The sequence below is a fragment of the Phlebotomus papatasi genome, chromosome 1, assembly GCF_024763615.1.
Source record: "Phlebotomus papatasi isolate M1 chromosome 1, Ppap_2.1, whole genome shotgun sequence".
Classification (NCBI taxonomy): Eukaryota; Metazoa; Arthropoda; class Insecta; order Diptera; family Psychodidae; genus Phlebotomus; species Phlebotomus papatasi.
The window spans coordinates 21,912,589-21,925,165 of record NC_077222.1 but is presented as its reverse complement, the minus strand read 5'-3'; the positions used below and the strand labels follow the sequence as shown (position 1 = coordinate 21,925,165).

The following is a 12,577-nucleotide window of genomic DNA, read 5'->3' as shown; positions in this document are numbered from 1 at the left end:
TGGAATCAATCAAGGATCAAAAGTGATAGCTCTTTGGTCGTGCAAGAACACTCGCACTTTCAGAGCGACCATTGAGCAAATCGAACAGGTAAGTTCTACTAGTGAGCTTGTTAGGTGAATTGGAGATATTGAGAGTTGGAGTGGAATGCCTTGAACATTTTATTCAAAATTGATATTGAAGTTGATGCTTGTGTTTGTTGATTTAACACATAAGTGTGGTTGGGACAGAATGTTGTGATGATGTCGTTGAGACTCGTTTTCGAAAGAGAGAAGGTAGTTGGAGTGAATGTATGCGTGGGGCTAAGAAGCAAGTGAAACGATTTACGCCGATGAAAAGTTGTTCAGTTTAGTTGAGAGAATACTTCGGTGCAGGTTGGACGTTTTGTGCAATTTCTCTTTTTTTTAAATTAAAATTTAATTAAATTCTTTTATTTCTATCGTGTGTTGTATCTTAAGTGGAGACACTCTATCGCTAAATGGGTCGGTTTTGTTAAGTGATTTTCTTGGATGAGCTAATTCTAAGATTGTGGATTTTTTGAATAATTTAAAAAAGTGACTGCAATATTGAAAATCTCGCTGGCAAAAAAAAGCGAGGAGGAAGATAAAAAAGTAATAAGGTCTTTTATAATAATCACGAGAGTGCTTCTGAATGAATGGATGGAGATTATAGAAAATAGAGGAAAAGAAGTGTGAATGTGATTGAAAATGGGACTTGAATAATAAATACATTAATATGGTGAGAGACACATCAGCTTTTTAGCAGTGTAATTGGTCAATGAGAAATTTTTCGTAGAGTTTAATTGCACAGTCTTTGGCACAGTGGAGTTGTGAAAGTTGACGGAGCCGCTTACTAAATAGCCCAAGAGTGTTGCTTTTTTGAAAACCTCTGTCACTTTCTGCGGTGTATGTGTCACAGAAAAATCGCACAATTTTTGGCTTGATTTTTCTGTCCACGGAGATATACAACGAGGAAAAAACGAACCCATCAAAAAGCGAAATTATTATTATTTTTTGCCAAGTGCAGACGTTAGCACATATTTGGCGCACGGCTGCACCTTTCGACCACCAAGTGGATGGTATTGTTTTTTTTTTTCAAAACCGAAAACATCTTCAAAAGTTATACCTTCAAGTGTTAGCTGAAGAAGTTGAGGACGCTGCAAAATCGAGAGGCAGCAACGGGAAAAAAACCCAATCAAATGCCATCAAGAACCGTGACGTCAGAATTGGAAATAAGAGTCTCAGAAGAAATTGCATGAATCAGCTTTTGGTGCGAAGGCCGTGATTTATTTGCCTCAGAAATATCCATTTCACTCTGCACATTTGTCCTGACTTTTGACTCATCCCCCTCAGTCAGTAAGATATACCTTTTATATTTGCTGAGGTAAATCAACATGAAAGATGAAAGAGGATCAGTCTTGAAATTGCATTCGAAGGAATAGAACTAACAAAATAAAAACAAGTTAAAAAAAAACACAAATAAATAAATTAGCAACGAAGCGTTATAAATTGGAGGCGAAGTGAAGTGCGATGTTTTCTTGTAAATCGTCCAATTGAACAACATTATAATTGCATGAAGAGATACGGAGATTTGTGAGAAAGACATACTAAGCAGAGGAGAAACGAGTGTAAAAAGTGGAAGGAATTAAACGAGGAAGATTAACCATATAAATCGCATACAACTGACTCCATCATCAATCACATTGTGCCTACAATCTTGAATGTTTTTGTGTTGAAAAAGAAATGGTGCACAGTTCATAGACGAGGACAAATTAACTTAGTGCATACTGGCCTTTTGTGCAATTAAACTGCACCAGACTGCAGATATTTTACTCAGAAAATTTCACTCTGGGACATACATTTGGTCGATTTCCCTTCAATTTCACCAACACTGACCACAACACCCAACTAGGGGACACGACAATCACCTGGACAGATAAGAAAAATCATCAGGTAAGTTCATTTTCATCACTGTGCTGACGTTTTTCTTTTCTTATATACCGCACATCCCGAAGACTAGCATTCTAAGTTAAAATCAACCTAGAATACTCATTGGGTTATTACACTGAGAAAAAAACGGGGGTACGATTAATTTTTTTTCCTCATAACTTTAACACTTTTAAGATGTAAAAATATATCAACATTTTTTAATGTTAATTTTACACCTTTTTAAGGGTAAAATTAACATGAAAAAGGGTAACTTTAACCCCTAATACACCTAAAAAGGGCAATTTTTACACAGATTTCGGATCAATACTGCAGGGTAAAATAAACATTTCCGGAATGTTATTTTAACTTTTTCGGATTTCTCTCAGTGAAGGTTATTATGTGGTAGAGCGCTCACTCTATGATGCAAGGGTCATGTGTTTGAACTGCTTTTAGGTTATTAGGATTATTTCTAGACAGAAAAAAAATTCATAAAATTGTTCGTCAATGTTTGTGAACTACTGGGTATTTACGAAATATTTGTAAATCGTTTAACCCAAAGAAAGGTTCGTCAACGTTTGTGCTTTTCATAAACGTTGTTCGTAACTTGAGCATTTTAAAAGCATTGTTTTGTTACTTTACAAGCATTTGTTCGTACATTTTTGTTTGTTTGACAAAACTTTACGAAGAAATGACAAAATTTTAGAATTTTTTTCTGTGTGTTTACGAACAAATGTTTGTAAAAACCACAAAAATGTTTGTCATGTGATCATGTTACGAACAAGGTTCGTGCAAAAGTACATACTTTTACGAACTTTTCGTAAAAGTTTTCATTTCGTAAGTTTATTTACATTACGCAAACATTTACGAACAATTTTGCGTAATATTTTTTTGTGTAGCATTAAGGATGCTCGAAATGTATTCATTCAGCTTTACTACATTTGTTTCCATGGGGAATGGAATCTCATACTTTATATTATTATTGTAAAATCCAAAATTCAAAAAACAAAATTGTGCTGTTCCAGTGAAAAATGAACATTTTTTAGCACTTTACTGTTCTCAAATGCTTCTACATAACCGATTTTTGTGTTGGTTCCTGTCACGGCTATTTGATTTTTCTAGACATGGCGATGACTATGGAAAATAGTCGAGACAAGAATCATGACAAAGAAAAGTCAATAATACAGAAGCACTTGAGGAAAGATTTCTCTTTATTTTCCGATGGAATAGCAATAAAAAGTTTTTAGTAAATTTTCTTCTAAAAACCACTATGCAGAGTCGACGATAGTCGTAGCTCGAGCTTCGTTTATTGCCTATGTTTCAATCTTTTTTAGATTTTTCAATATTCTCTTTATTTTCTTTAGAACAATTCAATAAACAATAATATAGTACTATTATTGTATTATTCAGAGTTTGTTAGGTGCTCTGTTTTCCATTTGCTTTTTGCAGATCCCCAGATCTTATAGTATTTTTTTTTATTATTTGTTTGTATGGGGTGAATCATTGAAACTTATAAATAGAAACTAAAAGCTAAAGTAATCATACGTACTTAATTAACAATATAAATTGTAATCAAACAACTTACAGAGCTTCTAAAACGTTTTATCAAGACTTTGGGAAACATTACAAATAAATAAATAAAAGCAATATTTAATTGAATATTTTGGTGTTCCACTGGGAGCTTAAAGCAAGCCAGAAACTGAAACTCGAAAAGGGTAGCGGCAAAGGTCTAATTTATTCTAAAATAATTGTATTGATATTACATTTATAAATATCCGGGATTTAAAGCGTACAACAGATAAAATATAACCGGTACTGAAATATTCAATAATGAGATCGTTAATAACACAATCCCAAAAACCGTTTTTTCGTAAAACAAATACCTGTTTTATTTCAAAAACGGATTCCCAAATATGGAATTATATCTTGAAAATAAAAACCTTAAGCAAGCCTACAACAGAATACGGAAAAGTACGCTTTATAATTAGTTTTGTTTAAAAAAATGATCAATTAAAAACCATTTTTCAATTATACGAAGTTTTACGGTTTTACTTATGACCTAGTCAACAAATTTTAAAATTATATGTTACGATATATTTTTTACAAATCAAAGTTGTTTTATTCAACAGCCATTTTTATCTTTAAACTTTTAAAAGTATTTTAAAAACTAATTTGAAAATGTTAATCTTCAAAACGTACAAAAATGTGATACCATTTTGGACTGGTTTTATATAATTTTACGTATTTAGAGTTCTTACGTTTTCCAGATTGATATTTTTAAGTTGGTTGTTGAAATATTTTAGAAGGTTTAACAGTCTGTATTACGAGATAACTTTGATTTGGAAATAGATATACAATATCATTTTTTTTTAAATTAGTTGACTCGGTCATAAGTCTATAACTTCGTATATTTAAAAAATGTTGTAAACAGATTTAAAAAAAAATCTATTTCGAAAACAAAACCACAATTGTAGGGCGTATTTTTAAAAGTTGTTTTTTTAATAAACTTATTAATGTTTTAGAAATCATCCAGGAGGACATTAAGTTCATATACGAAAACACCGTTGAAACATTCCCAATAACGACTTTTCAAGGTCAAAGGTTTAAAAGGCTCTAAAAGTGCATTTATTAACCGAATGCGGTCATATTTGAGCTCGTTGGAAAGGTATTGAAATTTCCGATAAAGCTGAACCAACAACTGATTTTGATCAGTTGTGAACCGGTAATGATCCAGTTCATAACCAATGACTAATTTTTATCCGAAATCCAATTATATTTGTCCTTAGTTATTTTGGGTAATATTTAGAGTAATTTATGAATCTGTTCAAATCGGTTGAGAACCGATAAACGGTTAATGATGCGAAGGTATTTTTAAGGTTTACGTAGTATATGTGTTACGAGTTCGAGCATTTCGCAAAGCCTAGAACATCTTGCCACTCCTTCTTTGTTATTTGTTGTATGTTGCAGGCATTCTGGAAGTCTTTCCGGCACTCGAAAATTTATTATGAATTTGTAATAAAAGAGTTACAGGTTCAATAAGAAACAATTAAATACCTTATCACGAGCTTTGAACTGAGCTTCTGTGTTACCGATATCACCCATGAGAATTGCATCTATACTGAGAGAAATCTGAAAAAGTTAAAATAACATTCCGAAGATGTTAATTTTACCTTGCGTTATTGATCCAAAATCGGTGTAAATATTACCCTTTTTAGGTGTATTAAGGGTTAAAGGTACCCTTTTTCATGTTAATTTTACACTTAAAAAGATATAAAATTAACATTAAAAAATGTTGATATATTTTTACACCTAAAAAGTGTTAAATTTCTGAGGAAAAAATGTTAATCGCACCCTCTTTTTTCTCAGTGTATGACTAATGCGAATTTGTTACTAGGATCATCAAACTATGAGCTGTTCAAAGATTTCTCCTCACAAAAAAGTCATTTTGAGTTGCAATACTATGGCCGGGGATGATCGAAATATACTCCCAGAGTCTCGTATACCATGTAAAATTCCAATGTTAGACAAGAGAGTCTATTGTACAGATAAGATACACCTGGCACGCAGAGTTTTTTCTGCTCGCATTTCTTGAGAATATTATTTCCTCCTTCAGCCATTGAGGCAAAAGTCATTGAAATTCTCTCTCTACATCCACCCCTTTTTTGCCCTAAACCTCCAATTATGGTGTTCTTCCCTCACGCAGTAATCACAAGTCGTCATCTGCAGAGGAAAAGAGTGCATTATAGAGGAGGAAAAATAGGCGGAAATGTTACCTCATCTAGGTTGGAATTCACCCAAGACTTCCAGCTCCGAGTCCAAGGTGCTCAGAGTACCAAGGTTCTTTCAAGTTACATGCTATTGTTTAGGCTCTATCCTAAAAAGGAAAAGTGTTTTCAAATATTTATATTAGTCATCTGAAGATTGCATATATGACCATAAATTAATGAAATCTTCTTTAGTCTCCTTGATCTTGAGTTTCACAATGAACAAAATTACTTGGGTAATTATATCTAGCAGTGAAAACACAATGGCACAGAATACTATCATATCATGATGAGCTCTGTGATGATTGAAGTAAAAGCTTTTGAGGGCAACAAGGATATTTGAGGAGCTCAGAGCAAAAAACGCTATTTTAATACACAGAAAAAAATATTTTCTAAAATTGTTCGTAAATGTTTGCGAAATCTTATGACAGACTTACGAAATGCTCGTGAATCGTATAACCCACAAACAAGTTCGTAAAATTTTGTACTTTTTTCACAAACATTGTTCGTAACATGATCACTTGACGAGCATTTTTTGTACTTTTACAAACATTTGTTCGTAAATGTTCGTAAACATACAAAAAATGTTCGTTAAATTTTGTCGTTTGTTCGTAAATTTTGTTTGTCTGGCAAAAATTTACGAACAAATGACAAAATTTTACGAACATTTTTTTAATGTGTGCTTATGAACATTTACGAACAAATGTTTGTGAAAAAAGTGCAAACTTTTACGAACTTGTTTGTGGGCTATACGATTCACGAGCATTTCGTAAGTCTCTTATAGGTATTCACAAACATTTACGAACATTTTAACAAAATATTTTTTTCTGTGTAGGGAAATGCATACGACTTATAGTTTTTTTTGCTCTGAGTGCCTCATTTCATGAACAAATAGAAGAAAGCGGGGTACCTCTGAACTGGTCACCTTTGAAATAGGGGTTTTTTGTTAAATGAAACTGAACCTTACTAATAATAAAATTTAGTTCCTCAAACCAATTTAGAAGCTAAATCACATCATGATAAGGCTGAGTTCCATTTAAAAATAAGGGAAAAGCCCTATTTAAAAGATGCTCCAACTCAAAGGTGCCCTACTGCCCCCTACTTTAAACTGTTTTTCCCTTTTATCAAATACCGAAGTTCTAAATTGATTTGCCCACACAGAAAAAATTATTTTGTAAAATTGTTCGTAGATGTATTCGAATTTCCAATGGGGACTTACGAAATTCTCGTAAATCGTACAACTCGTAAATCGTAAAAGTTTGTATATTTTTCACAAACATTGTTCGTAACTTGAGCACTCTACTAGCATTTTTTGTTCTTTAACAAACATTTGTTTGCACATTTTTATTTGTCTGGCAAAACTTTACGAACAATTGACAAAAATTTGCAAACATTTTTCGCTATATTTGCGAACATTTGCGAACAAATGAAAGAGAATTCAAAGAATGTTTGTGAAAAGTGTACAAATTTTTACGAACTTTTTAGGGGAGTTACACGATTTACAAGCATTTCGTAAGTTTCGATAGGAATTTACAAACATTTACGAACAATTTTACGAAATATTTTTCGTAAATTTCGTTGTGCAAAGTTCCAAATTTTATATTCTGCTGTCGTAGAACTTCACATATTTTTAACATAACATACAGACCTTATTTCTGGAATTTATAAAAAAAATAATTTATGAAGATCTAATAATAATTAACGTGAATTTAATAATTAATTTATTATTAGATTATAATGATTATTAGATTGAGAGATTTCCTGAATATATTTTTGATAAATCCTAGAAATAAGGTTCTTTAGATTATGTTGTTAAAAACATGAGCAGTTCTATGAAGATACAAGGCGAAATTTGGAATTCCGGACAGTATGAAATTTCAGACAAGCCAATTTGGAAGTTCAAACTTTGTTAATCTAGTAATAATTTACTAAACATGCAAATAATAGAGTATTCTAAAAGAGAGATGTCTGTACTCTTCATTGGTTTGTCCGGAATTCTGTGGTGTCCGGTATTTTATCCTACAAAATTTTTAGGCTACATCATTTTTCTGCATAGTTTCGTCTAATTTTATTAGATGATTTTAGTCTTGCTGTGTTTTGTTTGCTGAAACTACTACTTCCTATGCAATTGCACTCAGAAGATTACCTTGATACCCCTCAAGTACCTTGTTTTTGGCCGACAAAAAGAGATTAGGTTTACTTTCCTCCCGATCTACTATCGCTTGGCTCTATCCATTGTTATCTACAAGTAGAATTGAAAGAACAATTGTGTTTGCAAATAGAGGCCGAACGCTAATCCAGAATCAAATATGGATTGTGAATGGTTAATCGGCAGTTGGTAAGGCAAATGCTTTTTTTCACATTTGAAACACTTGACTTAGCTCAATTTCCGGTCTGTGACACTGTACATTAATTCAAATTGATTCTCTTTCGATTTGCTATTACAAAACGGTTAATTACATAACTTTCTTCGATGGTAAAATAGCATTTGGGTATTGGTTAAGGAAGCTATTATAAGCAACGTTGGATGGGTGGAAGAGGGAAAGAGATTGAGGTTTATTGGATGTCAAATGGAAGTTGACTATATTAAATGGTTTTTGGGTGGGATAGAAGGAAATTTATACCGTGAAAATAGCGATAATATAAATTAATGTCTTTGAGATTCTTTCTGGACTCTCCTCTTTCACATTTCCCGGAGAATTTATCCCTTTTTATACTGCAGTAACGGTAGATCCGTTTTATTGCAATGATAGAGCAATTGTTGACCAATGTATTGTTGAATGTTGACTATAAAATGATGAAATTCTTTTATGAAATTCACTCAATATCTGTCTGATCTATCGAATTATTTGTAGATGTTCAATATTTTTTCAGCGAAGCACTATATTTATCTTCTTATTGTGAAAGTGATAAGTACATTTCCAGTATGTTCAGTTGGTGATACAGTCTTTATTTTTTTCTCACGTAGTTCTCAAAATATCGAAACTCTTGAGCAATTGTTAAAAGGGTCAATAGTATTTCACGCGTCGTTAAACTACGTGACTTTAAGGAACATTACATTTGATTCTAAGAAAATTATTGCTCAGGACGTTGCAGCAGAAATAATGGATTTCGCACAAACCTTTTCGTGTGAAAAAAACCCTCCTGAAATTATTTTTAACTTAAAATTTTGACGATAAAAAAGTTTTTACACAAAAAAGTTCCATACCCGACATTTAACTCTGAAATGTTTTCAAATATTTAACTATTTAAGATATATTGCGAATTTTAATTTTCGCTGTTTGCATAGATGTGACTTATAATACTTAATTTACGACATTTACGCTAGAAAATGTTTTATATTTTTCAATGAAAATAATTGGGATAATTGATACGACGTACAAAAATTATTATTTAAACTTTATCGCCTTGAAATATTGCGCATATTTATTTTAATTACACGTAATTTAGTCAGTGGAACAGAGAATATTTAATCGTCACACAATCTATGCAAATTTGTTGCTATTGCTTTTATTGAAATGATAAAAGATGGTTTTTCGTATTCAAATATTAGGAGTATTCTTCAGATACTTCCTCTTGTTAATGTTCGTCTATATTTGGTGAACTATTATATTCCGGATGACACTATAATAAATCCTTTAAAGAAGATGAATTTCGATATACAAATTTGAGATGATTTAAAGTTGAAATTTGATAAGTAGGGTAACGTGTGGTATTTCTGGACAAGGTGCTTTTCGGGACATAATATGGGTATTTTGAGACACATCAAAAATCCTATAAATATTTCTTTTCTAATTATTTTTAAGTTCTATATCTATATAAAATATTAAGCTCTTTACGTATCAGATCAACATAAAACTTCTGCAATTTTATTTAATTCAAAGCGTGAAATATGTGTTAATTGTGAGTGTCACATATCACTTTTTATAAGACCTTCAGTGTGGTCAATTTTGCAGATATTAACACAAACAGTGCTTAGTTTTTTTCGATTTAAGTCACTTTAAAAGTGAAATTTAAACAACATTACTATGAAAGAATGAAGATTAGAACTTCTACTTAAAGATAAATAATCAGGTTCGCTGAAATTTATTTGCATAATAGCGACTTTTGTCTGTCCCGAAATACCCAACTGTTCCGAAATATACCACTCTCACTTTCTTACATTTTTTGTTATTTTGTATAAAAAATGATACATTTTTCAACATTTTTCGATAAAAATCTTATTCTGGATAGCATAAGGAACATAAATATTTGTAGCAACAAAAAAAATTATTTAAGAAGTCCTTAAGCTATTTGAAACTTAAAAGTGCTAAACAGTGTCCCGAAATACCACACGTTACCCTACTTAGTACGAGTGCATTGCTACTTGAATAGTGTAAATCAGAGGCGTGCAAGAACCGTTGAAACCGAATAAACGTCAAATAAAACATGTACAGTAGACTCTTCGTTATCCGGCTGACTGGGGGACAAAATGACATTTAGGTTTTTTGAATGATCAACGTTTTTTCTATTTTGTGCAGTGTGAATTTATTTTCTGTCTGACAAAGAAAAAGAGATTTTTCTTCATGGCGTGCTTATGTTTCATTTTTTATCACAATTATGTATTAAAAACTTCGATACAATGTTAATAATACTTTAATTCACTCTGGACAAACTTCATATTTAGTGAAAATAATTTTGAATATATCAACCGCCAGTATTTGGCAGCTGTCACCCGGATAACGAAGAGTTGAGTGTACGTCAATGGTCAAAACGCTACTAGAACAAACTTATTTTGACGTTAATTCGGTTTCAACGGTTTTTTGCACACCTCCTGGTGTAAATGCTTAAAATTTTCAAGTTTTATGGTTTCGGTACATCTTTTAGATAAGGAAAATATCATGAAATCGAAATTCACATCATTTTCTTACTCAATTATGTTTATTGCGCTCTTTTGGACTCTTCTTCCGCTATTGAACATCACAACACATTCAATTTAGTTCAATCCATTTTCCAGTTCTCAATCTTTCGCACTAAAAATTAGATTAAAGTAAATCCAATTTGTTGTGATGTTCAAAAGAAGAAGAAAAAGATTGTGAAAGACTGAGATAGATATATACAAAACATTTAAAAAAGAAAGGGATCCTGATTTAAAAGGCGGGCCGGATGGATTAGAAGCAACATTAGAATTTCGGACAAACCAATTTTGAGTTCAAATACTCCTTGAATTGGATAAACAATCAATTAAATAATCTTCAGAAATTCTGTAAACGCATCTTATTTATATTTCTTAACAGATTTATCCGGAATTCTGCGTTGTCCGGAATCCCAAATTTCATTTCACTAAGAACACAAGAAAAATTGGATAGTAATGTCTTCGACACTCCTTTTAGCTCGATATAATTTCATGAAATCAAAAATCACTTCTCTTTCTTTCTCTAAAGGTATAGGTCTATCTCACTCTTTCGGCCTCAAAACTGTAGTGAGCTAAATTTAATTTAGTGTGATGTTTAAAAAACAAGAAGAGTGTGGAAGAGTAGGATAGACATATGCAGAGCTTTTAAGAAAGAAATAGATGTGAATTTTGATCTTATGAAATCTCGCCGAAATTCGGAGTCCCTTTCTTTCTCACGTGTTTTGAATATGTCTATTTCATTCTCTCGCACTCCAAATTCAATTTGGCTCAATCGAATTTGATATGCGAAAGAATGAGATAGTCATATGCAATACATGCGAGAAAGAAAGGGTTTCGAATTTCGATTTCATGAAATTTTCCTGATCTAAAAGGTGCGCCGGAGCCATTAGCAGATAGTTTTGAAAGTAAACTTGCAAAATAGTAAACTTCTTCAAGGGTATTTTTTTAAACCAAAGATCTTAATTCTGAATATTTGCTGTATTCAAGATTGAGAGATGAAAGCGCCATCTGTGAGAAAATTACACAAAACCTGTATGCTGCAATAACACAATGATGTTTCACAATGTTCACAATGACGATCTTGCAGAGATGATTCCTTTCAGTTGGTTTTCTCTATAAAACATTTCTGATTTGATCTCAATACCTGAAAAACCTCTTATTGGAATCTCAGCTAATTGCCGACCCTATAATGGTAACCGTTAGCGGTCTCTAGGTTGATAGGGTGCAAAAAGGCTTATTTGTAAGCAACATTACAAGCAAAAATATGGAAGGTATTGTCAGAGAGTTCATTCCAAAGTGTTCGACTTAAGTGATTCTAGAAGACAACAAATCAAAAGAAAAGTTCTTTCTCTAGTTCACATTCTTGGCCTTCGCTGTTCTTTCTCCGCGTACTTAAGAGGGGACACTGTGAGTGCTATAGGAAATAGCTTGGAATGCCGACATATGAAATTCATCATTGTGAACCAGTTGAAAGTAACTTGTAATTTTGAACATAGAAGCTGCAATTTATGAATGCAATGTATGGATTTAATAGCAATAAATTTGCTCTTTGTTGGTAATTGTTTAGGAGATTGTGGCGCATACATAGCAGGTGGTAGGCAAAGTTCATTGTTTGTGAAATCCTCGGCGAGCAGCCCTTTTAAACCATCTTATTCTTTTTTTCTATGGCCATGCTCACCTTATTTCTTTATAACTTACACGCTTGGCTCTGGTGTTTCCTGTATTAGATGCATTGTGTTTATTGACTGAGAAATTCTGTGGAATTCACCTCTACCCAGTGGCTCTTTCGACCCTCTTTTTAGTTGCATTTGTCACTCTGGGATGGGTGAATTTATAGCTGCTTAGCTATCCGTATTCCCTTGATCATCTCAAAGACATCCCATTACAGCAGTGACATTATGTAGTTGAAAAATCCAGGAAATTGTAAAGAACAGGGAATTTATCTCATGATTCTAATGTTATTCTTATGTAATGCAAATTATATTATTCACCAAGG

General features: G+C 32.4%; 1 protein-coding gene across 2 annotated transcripts in view; it reads left to right on the top strand.

The window, feature by feature from the left end:
* The first annotated feature begins 339 nt into the window (after nt 1–339).
* Nucleotides 340–12,577, top strand: part of LOC129798191 (rho GTPase-activating protein conundrum) — a 79,078-nt gene continuing 66,840 nt past the window's right edge. The window contains exon 1 of one of the 2 annotated variants that reach the window (XM_055841215.1): nt 340–1,950. The gene's annotated coding sequence lies outside the window, so the exon portion shown is untranslated. The remainder of the gene's footprint in view (nt 1,951–12,577) is intronic. The other variant, XM_055841216.1, reaches the window with a different exon arrangement.